Source organism: Ambystoma mexicanum, chromosome 2p (genome assembly GCF_040938575.1).
Source record: "Ambystoma mexicanum isolate Mex_15411 chromosome 2p, UKY_AmexF1_1, whole genome shotgun sequence".
Lineage (NCBI taxonomy): Eukaryota > Metazoa > Chordata > Amphibia > Caudata > Ambystomatidae > Ambystoma > Ambystoma mexicanum.
The window spans coordinates 433,014,428-433,041,107 of NC_090923.1; positions in this window are offsets into that span (position 1 = coordinate 433,014,428).

Here is a 26,680-nt window from a genome sequence, read left to right on the forward strand (position 1 = left end):
CCACAATAAGTCCTGGTGCCTCGTTGAAGCTTGTGGAGAAGTGGGCCACCGGGACTGGTTGAGCAACATCCAGATACGGGTCCTGGAGTGCACACACCCAGCGCTTCACTACCAGGTCCTCCAGTTGCAGACCCATCTGGAGTCGAGTGGTAAGTGTCCATGTGTTCTTGTCCAGTGTACTGCATTTTGAGGTGTGGGAGTAGTGGGCACCTCGGCCGTATGTCTGGCATGCCCCATGTATGGATGTCTGTGTGCAGGGACATGATGGTGCTGCATGTGAGTCCAGTCAAGCGTGTTCCACATCAATGGCGTCTGTGTTGCAATGCATGATGTGCACCAGCATGTTATGACACACACATGTTTGCATGCCTGTGTCTGTACTCAGCCATGTTTGTGGTGTGATACATGGATGCTTATGTCACCTTCATGGACGTGCATGTGTCCGAGTGGTGAGTGTGACTGGGAATCGCCATGGATGCATGACACATGTCCATCTCGATGCATGATTGTCTGATGAGGCACAGTTGCCAATGAGTTCTCTCTGACAGCAAGTAAACATGGCCAGATCCATGACTGTCTGGTGGTGTGTATGCATGTACTGTGCATGTCTCATTATGCATGTAAGGTTCAGTCCCCCTTCTGATGCTCCCACAGTGCCTTAGACATTGATGCAAATGTCTGTTGCACATGCCATGCTTGTTTGTGGATTTGTGTTGCTTGCACTGACCCATTTGTTGTGGAGGGTGACGATGGTAGTGATGGTTGACAGTGCCACTCATGTGCAATTCCTTTGTTTCTAGCTGACTATTGTTCAGTACCCTGATGCTTGTGTTCAATCTCTCCCTATCTACAGCGGCTATTGAGGAAGAGGGTGGAGACGGCGCTGTGGAGCAAAGCGGCAGGTATGCCTCCACCAGGCAGAGACACAAGGCCCAGTCACCCTCCCAAGTTATGTCATCTTCTGGGAGCGAGGGGACTGGTGCCGCGTCCGCAGCCGCAGCTGCCAAGGGGAGGCCAAAGAGAGCGAGGTCGGTAGCAGGCTCCTCGGCAGTGGAAGGGGCAGGTGAGCCCCCACAGGGGCAGGACAGTGCAGAAGACAGTGTGGAGGCATCCAGCTCAGTGGTGGTTGAGGAGGAGGCTGCATCAGACACGCACATTGGGCCCCGAGGGGGTGATGCCACCGGTGCAAGTGGTGCAGTCCAGGGGCAGGGGCAGGAGGCAGCGCAGGTTGCTGCGAAGGGGCCTGTGCCTGATCCTGTCCCTGAAACTGAGACTGCATCACTGCGCACCAGCACGGATGCCAGTGTCCAGGCCCGTCCGCATGTAGGGGAGGTGTCCACGGCAACTGATATTCCTCTCCCTGTGGACGAAGCAATCCGTGACAGGGTTGAGCCCGTCCTAGTCGGTGTCACGATGCGCACACGCGTCATTCGTGATGATGTGCGTGCTTCCTGCCAGGACCACGCACGTCATCACGAACAGGTGTGTGCCATCCTGAACTGGCTAGGACGGCTCATTGTCTGGGGTTTCCTCAATGTGATGGGCGCTCTTGCGACCCCCTCCTCCTCTTCACCCACTATGGGCCAGTCGTCCTCCATGCCGTTGTACTGGAGAGACCCCCGCCTGGCCCATAGAGCCGAGGTTTGCTCCGAAGTATGTTAAGACAAGATAGCTGCACCTTTGAGATGGATGGGGGGCAGATTTATTACTCCAACACCAATCAATAAGGACAACTCAATGGTTTGGCAAAGGGAGTCCGTTTAATGACAAGTACAACAAACAGGGAGTCATGGAAATCAGCAGTGATGCAATAGTCCGTCTCGCTTCAACTTCAACAAATTTCACATAAACAGTGACATTTATACTCAAAACTCGTCATAATTGACGTGTAACACTCAAAAGTTAACATGCAATTCTATTGGCTAGGAAAAGGTAATTTTAATATAGGTACTATATCTGTATATGGTAACGGAGTGAGGGGATTGGGTAAACACTGTCAGGTGGATGTCCAAACCCTCCCTTCAAACATGACTACTGTAGACGTCACTAAAAGTACAACGTCCCATTGGCTCTACTAACTATAGGACCCTAGATTACAAGGTCCACTATAATTGGGTTGGCATCAACCCCATGCATACATTTCCACTTTACTTAGCAGCACGCAGAACGGTCAGCCAGGTGCAGGGTGCCCCCCAGCTACCCGGCCTTCCTCCAATTAAGGTTACAATCAATCATCATTCAGCAACTATGTATCAATTATTTTACTTTGGTTGGCCTTGAAACGCCATCTTCTGTTCTGATATCTCTGTCTGGGTGGATGCCACGCGTAGGTGTGAACCCGTGCTCCTTCTCGCTCGAATTTGCTGAGTTTCTCTCTATTTGTGCATTTAATTCTTATTCGGCTTGCCACCTGCCTACGCCTCCTTATCTCGACCTTTCAAAAACAGGATATTCTGTTCTTAAGTTTCAATTATGTGGCACTACTGTTTGTTCCTTCTATTGGTATGACCTGGGCTCTCCTGGCACGAGTTGCATTTGCTGAGTTTTGATTCAGCCGTCTCTTCTCGTTTTGCTAGAATATGAATCTTGTCTTGTTTGGCCTCTAGTAACCTGAGTTGATTCTGCTTTTCGTGTAAAGTGGACTCACACTTATAATACTGTGCTTCGTTTTGAGGTAGATTATGTATAATGGCGCTTGCCGCACTATTCTTCTACTTAGCATAGCAAGCTGTACTGTTTTCTTAGCTTTCTTGTGGTTACAAGCATATGTACAGGCATTAGCTGGTTGAATATCTTCATCCCGCTTACAGCTTAAGCCTCTTTATATTTCAACATCGTTCTCTTCTTCTAGGCTCATGATATCTTTATTCATGGCTTTTCGTCTCTGTGTGTCATTTTTTGGTTGTCATTTCTTCTATCTGTGAGTCTGTCCGGGCCCTCGTGATGTCACCATTCGTCTTCCATTAAGGCCTTTTTGGTTTCTTCCAGGACAGTACTTAGGCAATCTTCAATTCATCTCATTTGCTTGAGTTTTCTCAATGGATACCTTACTGTCCATGGTTTTCAATAGGCATTGCTCTTCTGATAGGTACCGGGCGGAGCCCTACTGCAGCTCTCTGCTGGTTTATTTGTTCATCATACGTCACATATTTTGGTGTGAATGTTCCTGGTACTTCAAAATGGGCTTCTAGAGTGCAGGCTTTATTTGGGACCTCCTCTACACTCCCCCCTCTGGGTGCTTCATCGACCACTTTCACCTCCGTTTTCGGATGTATTTTACTTGGTTCTTCTGTATTCATCTTTACTCCATCATCTGGGTTCATCCCTTCTTCATCTTCTGCATCTATACATGATGGTTTGAAGAAGTGTCTCTTTGGAGTCCATATCTTTTTTACTCCTTTCAGGTTTCCTGCTGTCCTTACATGTTCGCCTTTATTCCATGTCATTAGTTGACATTTTCCATTTGGGCTACAATAAACCCATCTTCCCACATAATTTCTGTGCTTCCTGGGGTAGAGAAACTTTGTTCCTTCAGGTGCATGCCGATTGGCCTTCACAAAGTCTCTTATTTCTTCATCAATCAGGTCTTTGGGCTTCCATCCTGGCTTGACATCAATCATGATCTTCATCCCTATGGCTTTCTTTGCAGTTTTCTGGCATTGTGAGATTATTATCTTGATAACACTAAATTCTAGTAATATCATCACTAGCAGGGCTCCTAGGAACTTGAATGCATCTGCCATCCATTGTGAAACCCATGACAACAGTGATCCAAACCGGCTGTCATCATCAACTTTGTCAATTTCGTCGATCATCTGGTTTTGTAGCTTCGTCAGCATACCCATGGCTTCTGTTAAAGTTCCATTTTCCTCGTCGTGAGATGGTATAAATATGCAACACGATTCTCCAATGTTTGCAAAAACTCCTCTTTCCGTGGCTGTGATCATGTCAAGCACATATCTGTTCTGGAGAGTCATTAGTCGGATGGCTCTTAACTATTCCTTAATCGCATTGAATCCTTTTATAGTCATGTTCATCGTATAGTATTTACCCCAACTTGGATTCTTGGCATGAAGAGCATTGTGAACACTGATGAGGTGAGGCTGAACAGCCTGTGTTCATATGGGATCGCATGAAATGTTTCTGATTTAACAGAGAAGTAATTTTCTCTCTTCATTCGAGTTAACAGTTCCACATATCTCTTCTTTCCCATGTGAGCATCTGCTTTCAGGAAACTGTCAATATCCAGGTCACTTTTCGGGATCACCAATGCTGGAACATGGACATTCACTATTGTGCATATGCCTCCCCAGTTTTTTGGCAGTCTGATGTATGCTTTGGATCCACATGCCCAATAATGATCCATAATTACTGCAGTTCCATGCACCATTCCTGGAGTGTCAAAAATGTGTCCACAATTCTGATTCTCCCCCATTTTTCTTGTGCCATTGTTCCCCGAAGCACAATTTTGGGCTTTCTAGTGACACTATCTGCAAGGGTCCTCCTTTGTCTTCGACCCATGTCAGCAGTTTTGCAAGTTTTAGCCATAATGGCTTGTACAGTCTTTGTGAGTTTTCAATTGCTTCCTTCCTTGCAGGCTCTGAGGACCATCCATGCCCTGCAGATCACTACTCCTTTTTTCCATTCGTCTGGTGAAAGCACTGTTCCCCAAATCTGCATATGGCCTCTGTTTTTCCAAATTTGAGCTTCCTCTGGAGTTTTTCCTTGGACATTTAGTCTCGGGTTCACTTCCCATCTTATTCCTGCTCCTTTAACTTCAGGCTTCTCGTACCTGATCACATGATTCCTAGTATGAGCTCTGTTTCTTGTCCTAATGTCTTGGACATAATCATCTTCATCGGGATAAGCTGTTTCAGTTGCCCATATCAATGAGGCATCACTTCCCATGAACTGGCCTCTGGTCTTGCACATTGCTACGTTTGAGAGACAATGTACTGTCGGGACATCAATTTCTACAACCACGAAGATCTTGGATTTTCCCATGCTGTGTGGTAGGAGTGCACAAACAAAGCATTCCCCTTCAGAATTTCGTCTTCCAACCTCCTTCATGTGCTGGTACCAAATCTTGTTTCCCAGATGTGCTGTGCTGTCCAGGTAGTCATTTAGTTCATTGTCATCTCCATGCATACTTCTTTTGATTCTTAATGTTTTCCTGGAGATGGCTATGACGACATCCCTGAATGCATCGGTGTGGCTTTTTCTTGCTAGAGGATTTTCAGGTATCCTGGTCCATGGTGCAGGCCTCCTCATCTGCACCATTTGAGTGGACAAGTGTCTGGTAGCTCTTTCCCTCTCCTCATACATCTTTCTCCTGCTGGTTACAAATGCCCATGCCAACCAGCCTGACGCTGGTCCAGTATATGGCTGCATTGTGGAACTGGTACTTGTCCCTTGCGTGGGAACATATATGTTTGGCAATACAGTTTCTGCAGTTTTGTTTTTCAGTTCTTCATGCAGTTTCCTCGCTCTGGCTATGTGCGGAACTAATGAGTCTACTATCAGTGTTGTCTGTGCAGACAGTTTCTCAGTGTTTGCTCTTCTTTTCTTAAGAGTTTCTGATATAACTGCTTTGGTTGGTTTTTGCTTTAATTCTTGTTTTCTCACAACATCTGCTGCAGAGTTTCTTATGGCAGGTAGTCTCTTCTTCTCTGCTGTTTTTGTTTGTGGTTCTGCAGTCATTGACACTAGGCCTGTTTTGTGTGCATTCAGTGTTTGCGTGCGTGTAGTTATCTGTGATGTTACTTTACTCATTCCTTGCCGACCCTGTCGCCGGCTTTCCTTTTCGTTTGTTACCACAAGTGTGTGTGTATCATTGCTAATCACATCCATTTCAAGTTCATTCACTCCACCGTCAGATCTTCTAGGGACTGGAATGACTATATAAGGTCTGGGTGCTTTTGTGGGTTTCATGCGTGCATTATTATGTGGGTGCACTGAAATTGGAATACTTTGTGCACCAATAAAGAGTGCAGTCCTGATCGTTAATGACAGTAAAATGATGATGAATATAATGCATAGGTAAATTATGCCCCTGTAGATCAGGCGGCAGCATTTTCTTCCAGAGAAGTGGGAGTGCCTCTCTTCTTGTGGGAGGACCAGGTTGCTGCTCTGGACCCCCATCTCGATCATTCGCCAAATGTCAATGTTGGTATTCCCTTACCCAATATCGTCTTTCAAGTTCTGTGTTTAAGAGTGTCAGGTGCTCCACAAGTTTCCCCCCTCTTGTGGGTGACAAGTGTCTCTTATTTCAGGATACAGTTCCTTTGCTAGACTATGGGAAAAATTAAATTAAGTAACACTTTAGTGAGTCCCTTTACTGTGCATGTTCAAAGTAGGTAAACTCCTAATCCACTCCTCGGATTTGCTTCAGTCCTGAGGACATGGTGGACAACGATCAGTATGAAGAAATAGGGAAAAATAACAACAGGTATAACAAGTGAAGTTCTTGACTCTGCTTCCTCGATCTGTCTCTCGGCGGAAGGTTCTTTTTAAATCTCCTCAGATAGCTCCTCTGATGGTTAGAAATTTACACTTGGAGCATTATTCCATGCAGGAGCATTCCCATCTGTGCAACATTAATTGGGTCTCTGATGAAACTGAGGACTCAACATCGATTGGTCTCCCCACTAGCTCTGGAAAGTCAGTGACTAGGCGAAAAAGGACGTTGTGTGTCAACCTGCTGTCTTCTGGTGACAGGGACATCTGTCCTGTCTTGGATGAGGTTCAGGATTATATGTTGTCTCCTAAATGTGAACAATGTCTGCATTGTCCGGTCGCATGGAGTTCGACTAGAATTATGATTTTATTTAAAAGATGGTTTAAATGCTCTGTATTTGCTGGGTCTCAAAGAAATGTGAGTGTATCTGTTGTTCTCCCGATAAGAGTTGGACAGTCTTCGATTATGCAAAAGAACATTGTGTTGATAAGCTCATCTATTTCCACCTGTGTTGGGAACATTTCAATCTTTCTCACTGTACTCAAGGAGTAGGATACATTGTACGGCAATGACAGTGAGGCGTTGTCTTATTGTCTTTTCGTTTTCAGGATCTTGTAAAAAGTCAGTGACACTGGTGTGCCTCCCTACCAACGACTGGTATGATCTTAACACTAGATCAAAAGAGGTTATTATGTCCCTTGTGATGTCTCTACTGTGGGACACCATAAGTGATTCCGAATAGTTTCTCGGTATTAAACAAATCGGGATACTGTATTTGCTTCCAATGTAAGTGTCCTCGGTCAAAATTTGGCATATTCTTTTCTCAGCTTAAGTATGCCTCAGTCCAAAGTTCAGCCGTCAATAGACTGTGTTGTGGCTTTTATGTGCAATGTTCTTCGTCACCCTGCAACTAGGAGGCACAGAGTGTCTGTTTTTTATGTCCTTATCCCCTTTTTTGCTTAGAGGAAGTGTCCAATTTAAGCCACAACTTGTCCTTGTTTTGCTGGTCATGCCTCCTTCTTCCTCGCCATAGATCTCGTCTGGACGTGCTCTGGTTCTTCCCCGCCGCTCGTCGATTCCTCTTGTTGGGGTGCAGGCAGGGGGCCTTCTCCAATGTAGGGTTTGATATCACCGAGAAAAATCCATGCTCTCCTGCCTTGTAGTTTCACTGCGGATGGAGTGCAGTCCTCCACTGTAAAAGGACAGTTGAATCTTGGCTCGTCCCACTTTTTCCTTGTATGATTCTTCACAAGGACGGCGTCTCCAGGGAAGACGGGTGGAACACATAGACCTTGAACTTGGTCTGTTGTAGTATCTCCTTCTGTGTTCTGTGCTGCACTGCACCCTTTTCGTCATCGCTGCAGCTGGTCTGAAATTACAGTAAGGCAAGATGTCATGCAGTTCAGATAATTTTGCATTTCAGACCCTAAAACCTCTCCTGTTGACTGGGTATCACATCTAGCTCTATCTCAGGGTGTCAAGGGAGTTCTCATTCTTCTTCCTGTGGCTATCTCGTGTGGCATACGATGATGGTCGGAACCTGGTTGGTTCCGAAGTCCATACAGTGCCAGTGGAAGGAGTGCAACCATCCCTTCTTTAGAATAAGCTTCAACTTGGCTAGCCTTTCCTTTAACAAGCCGTTGAGCTTCTCACAGATCCCCTTACCTTGTGGATGATACGCCGATGAGAACTTGTGCTTTATACAAAGCAGCAAGCCAATCTGCTCAAATACTGTACTAACAAAGTGAGGGCCATTATTTGATCTCATGACTTCGCATACCCCCCACCTTGGGAACACTTCCCTCACTAAAAATGTGGCTGCACAGGTAGAGTATGGGTGTGTACATGGACCTGCCTCTATGCATCTAGAGAATGGACACATCACAACAGTTAAGTATCTGTACCCGTTACATACTTGAATCATGTCGACTTAGTCCACATGCAAGTGCTGAAAAGGCCCATTTGGCCTTGGGATGACTCGTCTCATTACTTTTAATGTGTGCCCAGCTGTGAAACTCTGGCAGATCACACAGTTTACCATAAAGAATGCAACATGCTCTGCTAAATTCAGTATGAATCAGTCTTCCGCGAGCGTTGCTGCTAGATTCTTTTTTGTCAAGTGGGCTGGGTAATGGAGTTACTCCAGCACTATTTTCAATATGGCTACAGTCATTACTGGTTTACCGGTGCTGTCTTGTCGCCACAAGCTGTCAGAGGGGTTTAAAGAACACCCTCGACGTTTCCACAGGTTCTTCTCTTCCTGTGGAGCCTCCCCTTAGAGTTCCATTAGCTGTGTTTTCCCCAAATTGCTATAACTCTCAGCTGCAGTTCATGTAACCATAATTCGCTCGTTGGCATGGATAACTTCCACTGCCATGATCGTTTCACCTTTGGATGCCACACGCTTGGCTTCCGTGTCTGCTGCTTGATTTCCGCATGAGATAAAATCTGTCTCGTTCGTGTGGGCCGCGCATTTCACGACCACTATGCCCACCGGGAGCTAGCTGTAGTGCATTAATCAGCCTGTCCAATAAGGCAGCGTGCTGCACTGGTTTGCCGTCTGCTCGGAGGTAGCCCCTCCTTTTCCAGCGCGCTAGGCCTGCATGCACTGTCGACGACACATAGGCAGAGTCACTGTACACCGTTACTTCCTGGTCTGCGTGATTCTCGATGGCGAGTATCAATGCCAATAATTCTGCAGCCTGTGCTGAATAATGAGATGGTATTCGTGCACTAAGAAGCACTTGAAATTCTCCATTTGCTGAGTGCTTCATCACAGCAATGCCTGTGTATCTTTGTCCGTCACCTTGATCGATCCTTGAAGACCCGTCAATAAAGACAATCTCTCCTTCTGCCAAGGCATTTTCTTTCACCCTGGGAATTCCATCATAGAATTCTTCATAATTTGCACAGTCATGTATCGGCTCTCCTTCAGTGACTGGCTCTGCTATAAAGGTAGCTGGGTTTACTATTTTACATCAGATTATTTTAATAGATGGGTTTGATATGATCACTTCATAAGCAGAAGCTCTTTGAAATGTCAGTGTGCCCTTTGGTTTCTCTAGAATGGCAAATAGTGAGTGCTCGAAGTACAACATCAATGAGCATCCCATTACAATAGTTGTAGCCTTCTCATTGGCGAACGCAGTGGCAGCTAAACTTTGTTCGCACGGGAAATGACCTCTCATTACTGGGTCCAAATTCCCACTGTAGTATTCCAGGGTCTTGTACCCCAACATGGTTCTCTGTGTGAGTACTGCCGTCATAACGCTGCCATTTGTGTGTGAAAACAGGTAAAATTCCTCTGCATAATTGGGGATCCCTAAAACTGCTGCTGTGCAGATGGCTCTTTTGTGTTCAGCAAACCCTTTCTCCATGGTCTCAGACCATTCAATCTTTTCTTTCGTCACTTGTATTTTATTTATGTATTTATTTATTTATTTATTTATTTATTTATTGTGATATAGTTTAGATTATAAACTTTACACAAAACAAAAAATAAATATCATATTAATGAAACATAATCCAATCTCATAGTATAAAAATAAAACATATAAAAAAAACGAAGAGAAAACAAGTTCAAATAAGAAATAGAAGTAAAAAGATCACCTTCATGAAAACAGATATACACCACACTGATTATCTATAGAATAACTATTATGATACAATTATTCGATCGATACAGTTGCTTAAAGTGTTATATCCAGTCTAACATCAATCCTCAGCCAGATAGTACACAAAGCTGTCAACAGACGCATACTGTTGGAATTAATGCAGTGGTTCCAGAAAAGGTCATCCTTGATATACTCATTATCATGAACATAACAACCCAGAAGGGGATTAAATGTACTAGCCATCTCGGGGCATTTAGTCAAGCGATGCTTTGCCGTTTCCAACTGATCTTGAACTTTACATAGACGGCATAGTCTTAATGTAACAGCCATCTTAGCTTTTCTTCCCGTAACCATCAACCTAGGGAGTTGCTCCAATCTAAGTAACAGGATAAACCGTCTAAGTCTAACTGATGGACAAATATTCAGATATCTCTGTAGTTTCTTGAAATCAAAGAGTCTATGTTGGACAAATTTATAGCTACTCAGACTTCTCAGATGTTCAAAATTCTCATTCCAATCCCAGAGGTCTATACGTTTACATGTGCCCTTTGAGCTTTTTCTGAGTAACCCCCCTCCTTATTTTGCCACCCAATTTCAAGGTACAATTTGGTCATCTGAGCAATAGTTGTAATGCTCGAATTCTCCCTGGCCATTTCTTGATGGACTGCTGTTAGTAAGCCATTACTAGTGTCACAAGTCATTTTTAGATATAATCACTACTAGCGCCTTCAGAGAGATGATGCCCAATTGTAGTCTTATTATGGCCATTGGTATACAGGGGGCTAGGCCAAGAATACTGCGCCCAAATTTCCCTTCAATCACCTATAACCAACCTAGATCTATCTCCAGTAAGGCTTCTAGACCATATATTATGGCTGGGGAAAAGGCCTGTATGTACAGCTGCCGAATGCCCCACAGCGTAAAACCACTCTGCTTTGCAGTAAACCTGTAGAACAAGGCAGTCAATTGTGCTGCTCTAATTGTACGCACTTGTTTACAGGCCACATAATCGCCAGTGATTTTGAAATCTATACCCAGTACCGATATTGAGGAACATAGGTAATATTCACCAAACCTACCTTAAGTGATACACGGGATACTCTCTTTTTAGTGTATCTCATAACCTTTGTTTTCCCTAGATTAATACTCAGGCCATTCACCTCAGCATACTCCCAGAGTGCCGCCGCAGATCTGCGTATTCCACTAATGGTATAGTCGAAGATCACCAGAACGTTGGCATACGCTAAAACAGGGCAGAAGGCTTTGCCAATTTTAGGAAGGCAGTTGTTTACGGCAGCTATTGCTTCGGGAATATCATACACATATAGATTGTAGATTAGGGGCGCTGTAACACAGCCTTGCTTCACACCCCTGTTTTGTGCGATATTAGCAGTAGTGTGATCTTCTTGATCTAATTTCAGTTTTACTGTGTTATTTTGATGTAGAAGTCTTAGGTAATATATAAGACCTATCGGACAGCCCATTATATTCAATTTCCACCACAAACGACTTCTGGGAATAGAATCAAAGGCTGCCGAAAAGTCTATACATAAAGCATATAAAGGAGGGGCCCCTACTCTTAGAGCTCTAGTTCGTAGGATATCCATGATCATAATATTATGGGAGGTGGAATATCCCTGTCTAAACCCGCTCTGGAATTTGGACAATACACCAGAACCCTCAGCCCATGCTTGTAGTTCTTTTAGCAGAAGAGAGGCAAATATTTTCCCCGTGGCATCTAACATTGAGAGCAGCCTGTAGTTACTAGGGTCAAGTCTGCTTCCCTTTTTAAACAAGGGGATTAAAATTGCCATTTGCCAGGAAAAAGGTATTTTACCAGATTTTACGATTTTCTCAAATAATATACTCAATAGGCTGGCCCAAAAAACGGGGTGAGATTTAATAACAATATTAGATAGTCCATTGGGCCCCGGTGCTCGTGACGATTTTATCTCTTTTATTTTGTTAAAAATAGATTCATATGATATATCAAACGGAGCTACTAATGGAGGACTATCCAATACTGTGAATGTATTGTCCTCAGCATTTCGATTTTCCCAAATTTTTTCCCAGACTCTGATTTCAATAGGGTTGGTCAATATCCCATTTTGCGGGCCTCGTGCCTCACCCAGCAGGGACCAGATGTTACGTGTATTCCCTTAACATATGGTCTTCACCATTTTTTGCCAGGCCAGTAATCTATCTGCTCTTCTTTCAGCTTTGATGGCCGCCCTATATCTGTTTTTAATCCCTCTAACTGTTACATAATATCTCTCCCCAGGGGCCACATCTTTTTTAGCCTTACGAAGCTCCGCTCTAAGAGATCTTTTCATATCTCTGATCACTTTATCGTAAGGCAATTTTTTTCCCTCCGTACCTGTTATTGACCCCACTGGCGACGCTGAGTGCTTTTCTGCAAAAGCCTGAACCCAATCCTCTATGTCGTCAATTGACAGCTCGTTCAAGTTAGGAAGCTTGCTGTCGTCCACCATCCCCAGGGCCTCAATTGCCAGGGAGATATTTTTATCCGACCAAGAAATCATAGTACCGGATTTATTAGTTTTTACCATACCAATATTGTTAGACAAGGCCTGCTCTCTAGGAATACTGATCTCACATTTCAAAGCGGCGTGGTCGCTCCATTCATTAGTGATCACTGTCATATCCATCACCAGTTGCTGGATCCTGGGACACACAAATATATAATCCAATGTACTATATGAATTTCCATTCGACCAAGTATGGTGTCCGGGATAATCACTGGTTGTTCTGCCATTGAGCATTTCCATGTCCCAGGACTCAAACAAATATTCCCACACTCCACCCTCAGGATCCTTTTTATTATGGGCCATAGCTCCTCTTTTTCTTAACCTAGGGTTCTGCATTTTACTCTCGTAACCTAACATGTGGCAATTAAAGTCACCAACAACAATTATTCCTGTGTCACTAGATGTATAAAGCCACTCAGCCAGTAGATCCTGGAGAGAGTCCTGCAATTGTTCGCATAGCTTCGCCCCAGATCGATTGTATAAACTCACTAGCAAAAAAGAGCCCCTGTGGTTCTTACAGTCCGGAATTATTTCGACTGCTATCATATTACTTTCAGAGTTGCAGTCAATCTGTCTCGAACCCATTGTGTTGGCCACCCCTATAATCAGACCACCATAAGGCCTGCCTTTTTCTCCCCTTTTTGCTGCCGCCTGATATAGCACGAAACCATCCATTATTAAAGGATCAAGGGCCCAAGTTTCTTGTAAACAAAAGCAGCTATATTCATCCAATAACTTTGTTGAACCCTCTGGGGATAGGAGATGGGCAAAGCCTCAGCAGTTCCAAGATAGTAAGGTTAAATCTCATTGATTAGAAATGATCTCAGGAAGCGCATCTACTAGCCATTTTAAGACTTGTTGAACTTCAGATGCAGTGGTCTTCTTTCCCTTAAGTAAACGTGGATGATCTGCTGTTAACGGAGCCATTTCTGCTTCTACCATAGGACAACCCGGGTCAACCTCGTTAAGATCAGCGTCAACTTCAACATCAACTGCTTTTAATTCCTCTTTGTAGTTCCTTAGCAGTTCAGCTGTAACCAGGAACTTATAGTGTAATGCAGATACTTTAGGGTTAGGGCCTTTCAGGTGCTCAACAAATACAAAATCATCGGATTTAAGGACCCGCAATTGTGGGACAGAATCTAGTCTTGTCAAAAATTCTGAACGCGATAACCATTTGCTGTCCTTGCTGTGGTATAAGTTCTTAATCAGACATATCCTGTTTCCCCTCATCTCCCCTTTGTTTTCCAAAATGACAGCTACTGTGGTTTCTCAATTATCTGATTCCATAGGAAATTTTGATACTTCATCCGTTTTGGCCTCTCCGTTACAGATCTCTTCCAACTCCACTGTCTCTATCTCCACTTCAGGCTGGTTGATGATCACTTGTGCAGGAAGCAGCCAGCTAGTAAGGTATCCCTCTCTGGCTGCCTTCCTTTTCTTCGCTCTTGCCACTCTTTTCCTGCTCTTTTTTGTAAGTTATCCTGTCTCACCCTGCACTGGCGCCGGGCGTGCCATAGTCCTGGCTCTTTCGCCCTTTCCAGCCCTTCTTGCTAGACTCTGTTGTTTTTGTGAAAAAAGAGGGTTAGGGCTACGCACGTCCTGCTCAGACTCCAGAATTTCTTGCTCTTCGATTTCATTGACTGTAAGGATGGCTTCTGATAGATTGGCTTCTGTGTTTCTGCTGCTATCCGTCTTCCTTTATTTTCCATAGCAAATGACTCAGTGTTGGCCAATATTCGCCCGGACATTTTGAGCAGAATCTTAAGTGCAAATTGTAATGATGCTACTGACGCCTGAATTTCAGCTATTTCTGACGCCCCTGGAAAAGACTTATCCTCGGACTCTGCTTCCACATCAGGCACGTCTTCTGTAGAAACCATTGCTAGGTTAGGTGAGATTGACAGCCTGTCTAAACCAGGGCCCATCGTTGTTGTTCCTAAAGGTGTGGTCATGGTTCTATCTATCTGTATGCCACTGTTATTACTCCTTCTGACCGGGTGTGGTATCATACTTCTTTGGATATTTAAGCACAAGTCTAGTAGCGAATTGTTGTCTATGTCCTCAAAGTCTATCGATGTTATAGCCTCATTGTCACAATGAGCTGGTATATCTTCTTCAATAGCAGTGGAATTTATTTCACGACCTGCATTCAATGGAACAAATTCAGTAGTCACACCTTGATTTATGGGAGGCATAAAGGCACAATTTAATCCTTACTTTCTTTTTTATCCTGTTTTTTTCCATTTCGACCTCCTTGTTGACAAGGGTCTGGGTTTATGGTTTTCACCTTAGGTTTCCTTATATTATATGTGGTTTGTTTCCGTTCTGTTACTGCTTGCATTAGACCAGCAAATTATTAATCCCTTTGCGTTGAGCCAATACGTTTTCAGTCCACGTCAGGATCAAAGGCACAAAGCCCACAGTCTCCTGGCAGAAATATTACAACTGTAAATTCTTTGCCTGTATGGATTTGGTCCTTCTAAGTATTTAAGAACCCTCTGTTTAAATTCCTGGATAGCTCAATGTTCCTTCTCGGGGGAGACTCAATATCTCCCCAGCTATCCACGGAGTCACAGGGCAATTCAGTTGATGGAATAATCACTGTAAAAGTGAAGTGGGAGATGTTGATTAGCCCGTCTTTTTTGGAGGACTCACATGCAGATCCCACAAGCTACTTGTTCTATTATCTTCTCCACCTCTTGACACTAGCTATCAAGAGGGAGGGGAGAAAAGTGGGGGGTAGGGGATGGGTGCGAGGGGGAGGAGGCGATAGAGAGAAGGGGAGAGCAAGGAAAGAGCAGTGAGAGGTATATACTGCGTGGGTCTGTTTCCACTCAACTGCAATTCCTCTCCCTGGCTCCCAGGGTATATCAAAGTTGATATGGCTTCTGCTCCAACAGCAGAGCCCAGCAAAGCCCAGGAGTCCAGGGGCCCAGGAGTCAGATCTTACCTCCCTTTTGCAAATCAGCGGTTAAATCGCTTCCTCCGGCACCCCGGCAGCCCGCTCTGTGCCCTCGCTAATCCCCGAATTCCTCGGCCTTCTTCTCAGGTCCGTCGCGGTCCAGGCGGTCCAAACTGACTCCGCCGTTGCTTCTGCCTCCTTGCCCCTCGCGCCGCACCACGATACGGAAGGCTCGAGTAAAGGACCCTGTAGACGTTGTGTATCCGCACATAGGTACGCGAATTACGGGTAAGGTCATCAAGCCGCACTGTCTGGCCTCCTAGCAGCCACTTCCGACAACGATCCACCGCCGATACATTCGTCACTTGGGCCTTCTTTAGGGCCTAAAGTAAAGGCTTGGTGTAAGAGCTGTAGTCGAAGACCCATGCCCTGACATAGTTGCATAGGACTAAAAAGCTCTGCATCTGCTTTGTCGTGTGCGGCTTAGCCGTGTTCAATATGGCTTCAGCCCTTTCTGGGGTCACCTTCTTTCCCTCATGTAAGATCAGCTGGCCTATGTACAGCACTTCTTGTTGACAATATTTTAACTTTTCTTTTCAACTTTATATCCTTTCTCAGCCAGTATAGTCAATAGCTGAATAGAATCGTGCCTGCATTGCTCTTCTGTTGTGCTGTAAATTAAGATGCCATCCACCTACTGCAGGACAACACTTTTTAATGCAATATTGCTCAAGTCCATCTGCAGGACTCAGTTGAAAATAGAAGGAGACTCACAGTACCCCTGTGGCAGCCTCATGCTTTTTAGACAAATTTTTCTGAACGTGAATGATGTCAGATCTTGTGAGTCACGGTGCAACGGGATTGAGAAAAGGGCATTTTTCAAGTCAATCACTGTGAAATATTTTTCCTCAACGGGTATATTACATAGGATTGTAGCCGGGTTAGGGACTAGAGGGAACTCGGCCTCAACAATATTGTTTATTGGCCTCAGATCTTGCACTAGCCTCCAAGACCCCCTGTCATGAACTACAGAACACGTCCCTTTTAGACTTCCTGGTCCTTGTCAAAACGGGGCGTGCACTCCATAATACTCCCAACACGGTCGTCCAGGGTGAAACCCCTTTCTCGTGGCTATGTGTCCCGAGTATGCTCTAATCATTTGGCGTAGATTTGAGTAGTGCATTCCTGGAGTGGAACATACTATACCCTTCTCCGTGAATGAGATTGTCATGTTCAACATTGTCATTAAATCTCGACCCAAAATATTTACTGGGGTCTGACGAGAATATAATAAATATACATTCATTTTGCATTCTCCTATGGAGACTGGTAGTGCTTTTGTGAAGGGAACACGACTGGTAGCTCCTGTAAAACTCTGAGTATCTATGGCCTTGCCAGACAAGGAAAACTTGCCTTCACATATGCATGAGCGTGTTGCATTCCAGGATTCATGGTCTGCGATAGTTGCAGCAGTGCCTGTTGGGATTGTCCTTGTGGAAAATTCCCCATGCTTTGCGGTTGCACCCCTTGTTGCGCTCCTTGTGCTTGTTGTTGGACCGTGTGATTCTGTGCGTCACCCTGCTGTAAAACTGCATGTGGATTTGCCATGCCTGCTCCTGTTCCTTGGTGGTTCTGCATCATGCCTTTATTTCTGCATGTGCGCGCCAAATGCCCTGTCATTCCACACAGCCAACAAACTGGCGGTGGTCGGACCATTTGCTCATTTGACATATCTTGGTTACCATTTTGCATATTTTGAAAATCTCCTTGATTATTTTGGAAACCTCCCTGATTACTCTGCCATCCTCTTCCCCTGAATCCTCTTCCCCTGGGGTAAAACCCTGTGTTGCCCTGATTATTCTGCTGTGGATTGGTCACCTGCTGCATGCTCGATTCAGCTGTGCCAGTTATCATGGCTCCCTCTAGAGCATATTTTGACCATTTCCTTTGCACCAATTTCTCTTCCTCACCCTTACGAGTTGCTTCCTTTTTGCGATTCTTTTCCTGCAGCAGTCTACAATAATGTGCGATGGTCAACTGTATTTCAGCCCAAGGCTTGGCTTCAATTTCCACCAATTTCTTGAGTTGTTTCTGCATTGGCTCTGGCAGCCCTTGGCACAATATATGGTAAAACACAGATATAGATTTCGTCCAAGATTCATGAATCTCGAGCACCCATGCATCTTGGAAATTCTGTATATAAATTTACGGATCCTCAGAATCCTTCATTTTTTAAGTCATTATAGCTCCTATATCGGAAGTATCTGGGTATAGCACTCGTAGCGCTTTCCATACTGTGGCTCTACAATTGTTAAATGGAGCTCCGTCATGCGATGTATTCATTGTGGTTACACCAGGGTAGCCTGCTCGTGCCCACACACCGTCTGCTCTCTCACCAAGTATGGCGATCAGGAGACCTTTGATGTCCCCTATAGCCAATGTGTTTCCTCCTGTCATTTTTTCTAACTCATGTATCAACTTTCCGGCTCCCGACTTCAGCATTGGAAGTTTGTTTTTCAGATTTTCTTGATCCATGTGTGCCCATGGAATATATTGCCGTCTTCCTCCCCCCTTCTTGAGCAATGGAAATTGGAATATGTAGCCCTCTCTCTCTTCTCTCATTGTTCTTCTGTCTATTGCAGGGGTAATATTCCTGCATCACCGTCTACCTGGCAATGCCCTTAGTCTGTCCACATAGGGCGGCAAAGACACCCCCCTCTGACTGTGAGATACTTCTTCATATCGGTCAGGCTGCGTGGCAGACTCTGATGCTCTCGGTGCAGATTCGCTATTGTCTGACCACCTTATTCCTTTTTCCCTTGGGAGTCGTCTTTTGCTTCATCCCTCTTCCTCATTTTCCTCACGCTCCTCCCTTTCGGAGTCGGACATTGTCTGTCCCCAACTAGTGCGACTTCATGTATCCTCTTTGTCCCTACTTCTTTCTAATCTATCCATGGATAGCTCTCTATTCCCACTACTTCGGGTGACATCCTCAGTGTCATACAGCTGAGTGCTCTGCAGGCCCTCGTCTTCCCCCTCCCCTTGGGGTATTTGTTCTTGCCCCATTTCATCATATATTCAATCGATCGTTTTTTTAATGCTTCTGGTGTCGAAGTCATCGTCAATATTTGCCCTAGATGTGCCTGGTACTGAATCGTACGCAGGAGAGAATTCTTCGATGTCTTCCCAGTCTACAACTGGAGCGGGTTTTTTAACCTATCTCGCCAAATATTCAAGATCGCGTGCTCTCTGTCTTCGCTTACGTTCTACGTCATCATCAAATTCTTTGCATTTCCTCGCCTCTTCTCTGACCCTATCTTCTTCCTGTCTCTTTTCTTTTCTACATTCATCAGCCCTTCGAATTTCCTCATCTCTTCGTCTTTTTATTCTTTTCTCATGTATCCTTTGCTCTTCCTCTAACCTTTGCTGTTTCTGTCATGATGCCTACCTCTAAGGAGCCAGGCCGGGCCCAGCAACCCCAGAGGCAGACATCATTTTCCCCAGGGAAGTCTCAGCGGGCCCAAGTCGGGGCCCTTTGGACTCAGTCCTGGCGCCTTAGGCGCCAGGCTCATAGCGGACCCCAGTCCTGGCGCCTTAGGCGCCAGGCTCATAGAAGAGGATATGTGTTTAAGTGCTTGGGTGCACACTTACCTGATGCAGACCTTGCTGCTTCATCCAGGCCCTCTTGAGGCCTGAATGGGACTACTTAACCTGTAGGACTACTTCACCACCCGGGTGTGGTCGGGGAAGGATACATACCTGACTGGTGGAAGGATACATACCAGGAACTTCTTCCAAGGCTATTTAAACCCCACCCGAACAGCCACACATGCTTCGCGTTGTTCTGCACCTAGCAGCTGGACGCTCACCGTGTCAGCTCCTGCATCCTGACTTCAGCCACGCCTGCCAGCACCCTGGAACACCTGCAAGGGGAGAAAGGAAGAGAATAGGAGAAGAAAAGCCCCTAACCTGCTAAATCTGCATCCCGGAGTCATTTCTCCAACGGCCCTGAAAAGGAAGACATCATTTTAAAGGCATTTCGTTTCGATCGCTGCAGCGCTGCATTTTACTCACCTTTGCAAGGCGCTTCCATCTTCAGCAGCGATCTTCTGGATTCAGCTACGCCCCGGCGCCTAGAGGAAAAAAGACAAGAACAAAGGTGAGAGGGAGAAAAGGAATAAGGAAAGCTCAGTTTCCTTTTAAGTCTTACCTGTTGGATTATTCCCACTGCATTTCGGGTCCTGCCGCTTCCTGGCATCTCCGGACCCCGGCCCCTATGGGGAAAAAAGACAAAGACATTGAATGAGCGAATGCAAAGACATTACCTGAGCGCGCATCCAGAACTGTTTCACTTCGGGTCGGCGCCATATCTCCGGCACTCCGAACCCCGGCCCCTAAGGGGAAAAAGACATAAGCATTAGCGCTTGCTGCAATTAGACAACGAACATTATTATTAAGCTTGAACTTTTGAACAGAACTTTTACAGCGCCTTACCTGAACAGTCAAGCTTACCTGAACTCCCATCAATCCTCAATCCAGTGAAGTAACTGGGTTTCAACGCGCCCCTGCATCAGAAGCAGGATGGAGAGCTCATCCTTCCAAACCCTAAGGTGAGGCTTCACGGGGAATCGTGGAGGAGGTATCGTGGAGGGTTGGAAGGGAGTGGGAGGCTTGAGCATTGTTCCACAGTTGGTAATACTCCCTTTTCACGCACAGGAGGGTATCCAACGAGCCAGGGAAGCCAGAATAGAGGGGCCCTTCCTGTCCATCTTCAGAGTTCTGCGCCTTCGACGCCGCGCCTCTGTGGGAACCAGGTGAGCGTTACAGAAAGCGAAGCCATACCACAATTTCCCACCTGGGCGCTATGCAGACTTCCGAGACAGATCAGCTGGCCCATCTTTTAGGGGAATTACGGGTAGAAGTGCACTCAGCCCGCCAGGAGACTAATGCTCTCAGAAGGGAACTAATCCTATCCAAGGAAAGAACTGATGATCTGGCCAAAAGGTTATTGCAGGGCCAGGCAGAGCACACTCCTTTACCTGTTTCCGGAGATATTTCTACAACAATGGGTTCGAATAACCCGGTACAAATCAATCTACCTGGACACATGCCTTTGGCCCCGCCGGAACATTTCGCGGGGGATCCCAAGAAATATGCCGTTTTTATGAACCAATGCCGTTTACACTTTTTATGCAGGCCCGGGGCCTTCCCCAACGACCATGTCAAAGTAGCCTTTGTACTATCTTACCTCAGTGGCTGTGCTGCCGATTGGTCTATTCCATTGGTAAATCAGGATGATCCCATTCTCCGGGATTTCCAGGGCTTCCAGGCCAGCATGGAAAGATTGTTCGCTCGACACTCGCAGGGACAGGCCCTTGACAACGAACTGCTATCCTTACGACAAGGTAATCAGGATCTTTTGTCCTATATCGCCACCTTTAATAGACTAGTTGTGGAAACCGGATGGCCTGAAAATAAAAGGATCACATTGTTTCATCGAGGCCTGCGCGGAGAGCTTAAAGATGTTATAGCTCAGATAGTAGATCCACCCCAGGCCTGCGCAGACTACATAGACTTAGTGGTTCAACTTGATCACAGACTTCAAAATAGAAAAGCAGATCGGCTCAAGTATGAAACCAGAGTACCTATCAAGACCCACGTTAACTCCAAGAGTACTGACGTTTCCGAACCTATACAAATTGGCAGTGTTAAAGGACCATTAACACAGAAGGAACGAGAGAGAAGGCGACAAATGCAACTTTGTCTGTATTGCGGAACTTCCTGTCACTTTCTTCAAAGTTGTCCAGTTAAACCACCCAAGAAGGTGGTTGGAGCCACTGATAACGAGTTATTGACACCTGGTTCGGGAAACGACCTAGCCCGACAAGCGTAGGGGTCCGCTTGCCGAGCTTGAACACAAACTCTTTGACCTCGCATTTTGTCATGCCAATGGTGCTTGTGAACCCAAAACAGACTCAGCAGTTGCATGCTATAAAAGCATACATAGACAGTGGAGCTATTGGAAATTACATAGACCGTGAATTGGCTTCCAGGATTAAGCTTCCTCTCCGCCCGAAAGTAACCCAAGATGTAATTACTACAGTTGATGGAACCGAAATAGCCTCAGGGCCTGTAACGCATTCCACAGTTGAAATCAATCTGGTGGGTCAGGACGGACATCGGGAAGCAATCGTGTTTGATGTGATCAAGGCCCCACAATTTCAAGTACTTCTTGGAATCCCTTGGTTAGAAACACATAATCCGAGAATAGACTGGCGAGCAAAGAAGGTAACTTTTCCTGATTGTGAACCAACCTGTTACCCAAGGAATCCAGCTATGGGTCTAGCCTCTGTAACTTCCACCCCTGTACAGCTACCATCTGAATACCAAGAATTCCAAGACGTTTTTCAGAAAGAGCAGGCTAACACCTTACCTCCCCATCGATCTTACGATTGCCAAATCGACTTGGTACCCAATGCACAACTACCTTGTAGTAGGATTTATGCTCTTACTGAACCTGAGAACCTGCATTTGCACCAGTATTTGGATCAATACCTGGCCAATGGTTTCATTCGCCCATCAAAGTCACCAGTCTCTTCCGCTTTGTTCTTCGTACCTAAAAAGGAAGGAGACCTTAGGGCCTGTATTGACTACCGCGCCCTAAATCAGATAACGATTAAGAATCGTTACCCTTTGCCCCTGATACCTGAGCTTATCGACCAAGTAAAAGATGCTCGTGTGTACACCAAGCTAGATCTCCGAGGAGCTTACCACCTGGTACGTATAAAAGAGGGCGACGAGTGGAAGACTGCATTCCGCACCAAATTTGGGCTCTTCGAATATCAAGTAATGCCCTTCGGTTTGTGCAACGCACCTGCCGCCTTTCAGTACTTCATGAATGATGTTCTTCGGGAACTTATCGATGTTTGTGTCATCGTTTATATTGACGACATCCTGGTGTATTCCTCCTCAGAATCTGATCACAGAAACCATGTTAGGGCAGTTCTTGAGAAATTGCGCCAGCACAAATTATTTGCCAAGCTCGAAAATGCGTTTTTCATACCACAGAAGTGGAGTTTCTCGGATTCATCCTGACACCTCAAGGAATCCGAATGGACTTGCGGAAAGTGGACGCCATTCTCAAATGGCCATCTCCTAGCTCTGTGAAGGGAGTGCAAAGCATGCTTGGCTTTGCCAATTTCTATCGAAGGTTCATCCCGGAATTTTCTCGAACTGTTCAACCCATCACAGCTCTCCTAAAGAAAAACAAACGCTTTGAATGGACTCTTGAGGCTGAACAAGCCTTTCAGGACCTGAAAACCAAATTCACCTCTGCACCTGTATTGAAGCACCCGCGCCCAGATCTCCCTTACATCGTGGAAACCGATGCATCCAGTTCGGCCATGGGAGCTGTCCTGTCGCAAAGAGACCCAGAAACTAACCAACTACACCCTGTAGCCTTTTGGTCCAGAAAATTCTCTCCACCTGAACTCAATTACGCAATTACCGACAAAGAACTACTGGCTATTAAATCAGCTTTCAAGGCTTGGCGTCACTATCTTCTCGGTGCAAGACACACCATCACCGTAATTACGGACCACAGAAATTTGCAGTATTTAAAGACGGCCAAAGCTCAATCTTCGCGACAACTCCGATGGGCTTTATTCTTTGCGGAATTTGATTTTGTAATTACCTATCGCCCTGGCTGCAAGAATGGTAAGGCAGATGCCTTATCCCGGATAGGCATGGAAGAACCCAATTCGAGTTTAGAACCTGTGCCAATCATACCGGAACAAAGAATTCTGGGCTTGACTTCATTGCAAACCATTGAGGACATCCAAGCTCAAGTAAAACAGCTTTTTGACTCTTCTGCCTTACTGGAATGGAGTCAAAAGGGTCCTCACTACACCGTTAAGGATGATTTACCCTACTTCCAAGAGCGGTTATTTCTGCCAAGTAAAGAATTGCAGGAACTTGTCATTACCCGTCATCATGAATCATTAATGGAAGGACACCCCGGTATCGCGAAAAAAGAAGAAAAGATCAAACGCCACTTCTGGTGGCCTTCTTGGAGAAAAGACATAAAGTCATTTGTGTTGTCTTGCGGAATCTGTGCCCAAAATAAGAGTCAAAAGAAAAGGCCAGCCGGCCTACTTCAACCTTTGGACATTCCACCAGCACCTTGGAACACCTTGTCAATGGACTTTATAACTGACCTGCCTCCTTGTGGTGGTTACAACACGATTCTCGTAATAGTGGATCTATTCTCCAAAATGGCCCATTTAATCCCTTTAAAAGGATTGCCGTCAGCTTCCACCTTGGCCAAGGAATTTATGGAAAATATAGTGCGGTTACATGGTTTCCCTTCCATATTAGTCTCAGACCGTGGAAGTCAATTTATCTCCCACTTTTGGAAGAAATGTTGCCAACTAGCACAAATAGACGTGCGGTTATCCACCAGCCACCACCCCCAGACCGACGGACAAACCGAGAGAACCAATCAGACTCTCGAGCAATATCTGCGGTGCATGTTACACCAATCCGAGTTGAATTGGAAGGACATCCTTTGGATTGCAGAATATGCATACAACAATTCAGTGCATTCTGGAACCGGACAAACTCCTTTTTATACCCTGTATGGTCACCATCCTCGGACCTCTGACCTAGATCCACCTCTGACCCTGGAGATGCCTGCAGTAAATCACCTACATTCCACAATAACCCAAGCCTTCAAAGAAGCTACAACCCACTTAGCAAGCCAAGAAAAAGTATAAAGAAAACGCTGATTTGCACCGAAGTAAAACTCCTCCTTACCAAGTAGGAGATCAGGTATGGCTAGCAACTAAACATCTACCCCTCAAGGGTCAGCGAACTTTTAATCCCAGATTCATTGGGCCTTACCCCATCAAAGCTATTATCAACCCAGTGGCCTTTAAACTCGATTTACCATCCAACATGCGGATTCATCCCGTTTTTCACGCATCTCTTCTAAAACCAGTACAACCTGGAACCAGACTGTCTGAGCCCCCAGGCCCTGTCCAAATTGATGGAGAATTAGAATTCGAAGTGAAAGACATTTTAGATTCCAAGATAGTTAAGTCGAAACTCTTCTATCTTGTTGATTGGAAAGGATATGGACCTCAGGAAAGATCTTGGGAACCCAGTAACTATGTTCACGCACCACGATTAATTCAAAGATTCCATCGAAGATTCCCGCACAAACCAAAACCCCCGGAGGAAAAGACCTTGGGAGGGGCCTTGAGGGGGGGGTACTGTCATGATGCCTACCTCTAAGGAGCCAGGCCGGGCCCAGCAACCCCAGAGGCAGACATCATTTTCCCCAGGGAAGTCTCAGCGGGCCAGCGGGCGCCAGGCTCATAGAAGAGGATATGTGTTTAAGTGCTTGGGTGCACACTTACCTGATGTAGACCTTGCTGCTTCATCCAGGCCCTCTTGAGGCCTGAATGGGACTACTTAACCTGTAGGACTACTTCACCACCCGGGTGTGGTCGGGGAAGGATACATACCTGATTGGTGGAAGGATACATACCAGGAACTTCTTCCAAGGCTATTTAAACCCCACCCGAACAGCCACACATGCTTCGCGTTGTTCTGCACCTAGCAGCTGGACGCTCACCGTGTCAGCTCCTGCATCCTGACTTCAGCCACGCCTGCCAGCACCCTGGAACACCTGCAAGGGGAGAAAGGAAGAGAATAGGAGAAGAAAAGCCCTTACCTGCTAAATCTGCATCCCGGAGTCATTTCTCCAACGGCCCTGAAAAGGAAGACATCATTTTAAAGGCATTTCGTTTCGATCGCTGCAGCGCTGCATTTTACTCACCTTTGCAAGGCGCTTCCATCTTCAGCAGCGATCTTCTGGATTCAGCTACGCCCCGGCGCCTAGAGGAAAAAAGACAAGAACAAAGGTGAGAGGGAGAAAAGGAATAAGGAAAGCTCAGTTTCCTTTTAAGTCTTACCTGTTGGATTATTCCCACGGCATTTCGGGTCCTGCCGCTTCCTGGCATCTCCGGACCCCGGCCCCTATGGGGAAAAAAGACAAAGACATTGAATGAGCGAATGCAAAGACATTACCTGAGCGCGCATCCAGAACTGTTTCACTTCGGGTCGGCGCCATATCTCCGGCACTCCGAACCCCGGCCCCTAAGGGGAAAAAGACATAAGCATTAGCGCTTGCTGCAATTAGACAACGAACATTATTATTAAGCTTGAACTTTTGAACAGAACTTTTACAGCGCCTTACCTGAACAGTCAAGCTTACCTGAACTCCCATCAATCCTCAATCCAGTGAAGTAACTGGGTTTCAACGTGCCCCTGCATCAGAAGCAGGATGGAGAGCTCATCCTTCCAAACCCTAAGGTGAGGCTTCACGGGGAATCGTGGAGGAGGTATCGTGGAGGGTTGGAAGGGAGTGGGAGGCTTGAGCATTGTTCCACAGTTGGTAATACTCCCTTTTCACGCACAGGAGGGTTTCCAACGAGCCAGGGAAGCCAGAATAGAGGGGCCCTTCCTGTCCATCTTCAGAGTTCTGCGCCTTCGACGCCGCGCCTCTGTGGGAACCAGGTGAGCGTTACAGTTTCTGTCTGTCTTGATCGTTGGCTGCCCTTGGGATGCAATCGAACTTTCTTTCTTGCTCTTCGCGATATAGCTGTTCTCGCTTTTGTCTGTCTTTCTTTCTTATCTTTTCGTCTCTTAACTCCTTCTCTTTCCCCTTTCTCTGTGTCTCATCTAACCTCACCTTTTCGCGTCATCAATGCCTTTGCCATCGAGTTTCAATAAAATGTGTCCTCCCATCCATTCATCCTTTGCGAATGCTATCTCATCAGTTCTATCTTCGCTTCCCTTCCATCTCTTCCCTTCTCTCCCTTTGTCGAGAGATTTACATGCCTGTGCCTGATCTCTTCTTTTGTCACCACGTCTCCCCTTGTCCTTTGGGACTGTGCAGGTAATATTCTTGTCCTTATCCTTCCCTTGATTTTCGTCACTACTATGTGTGTGTGACTCATATGCAGGGTTGCTATACCCCATGGCTGCTTTGAATTCTCTTAGTGGGTATAACCCCTCGTCCTTACTTTCTTTGATTTTCGTTTCGGGTGGGGCTGGTGGTGTGGTAGGCATCTCACCCCCCTCTGTGCAT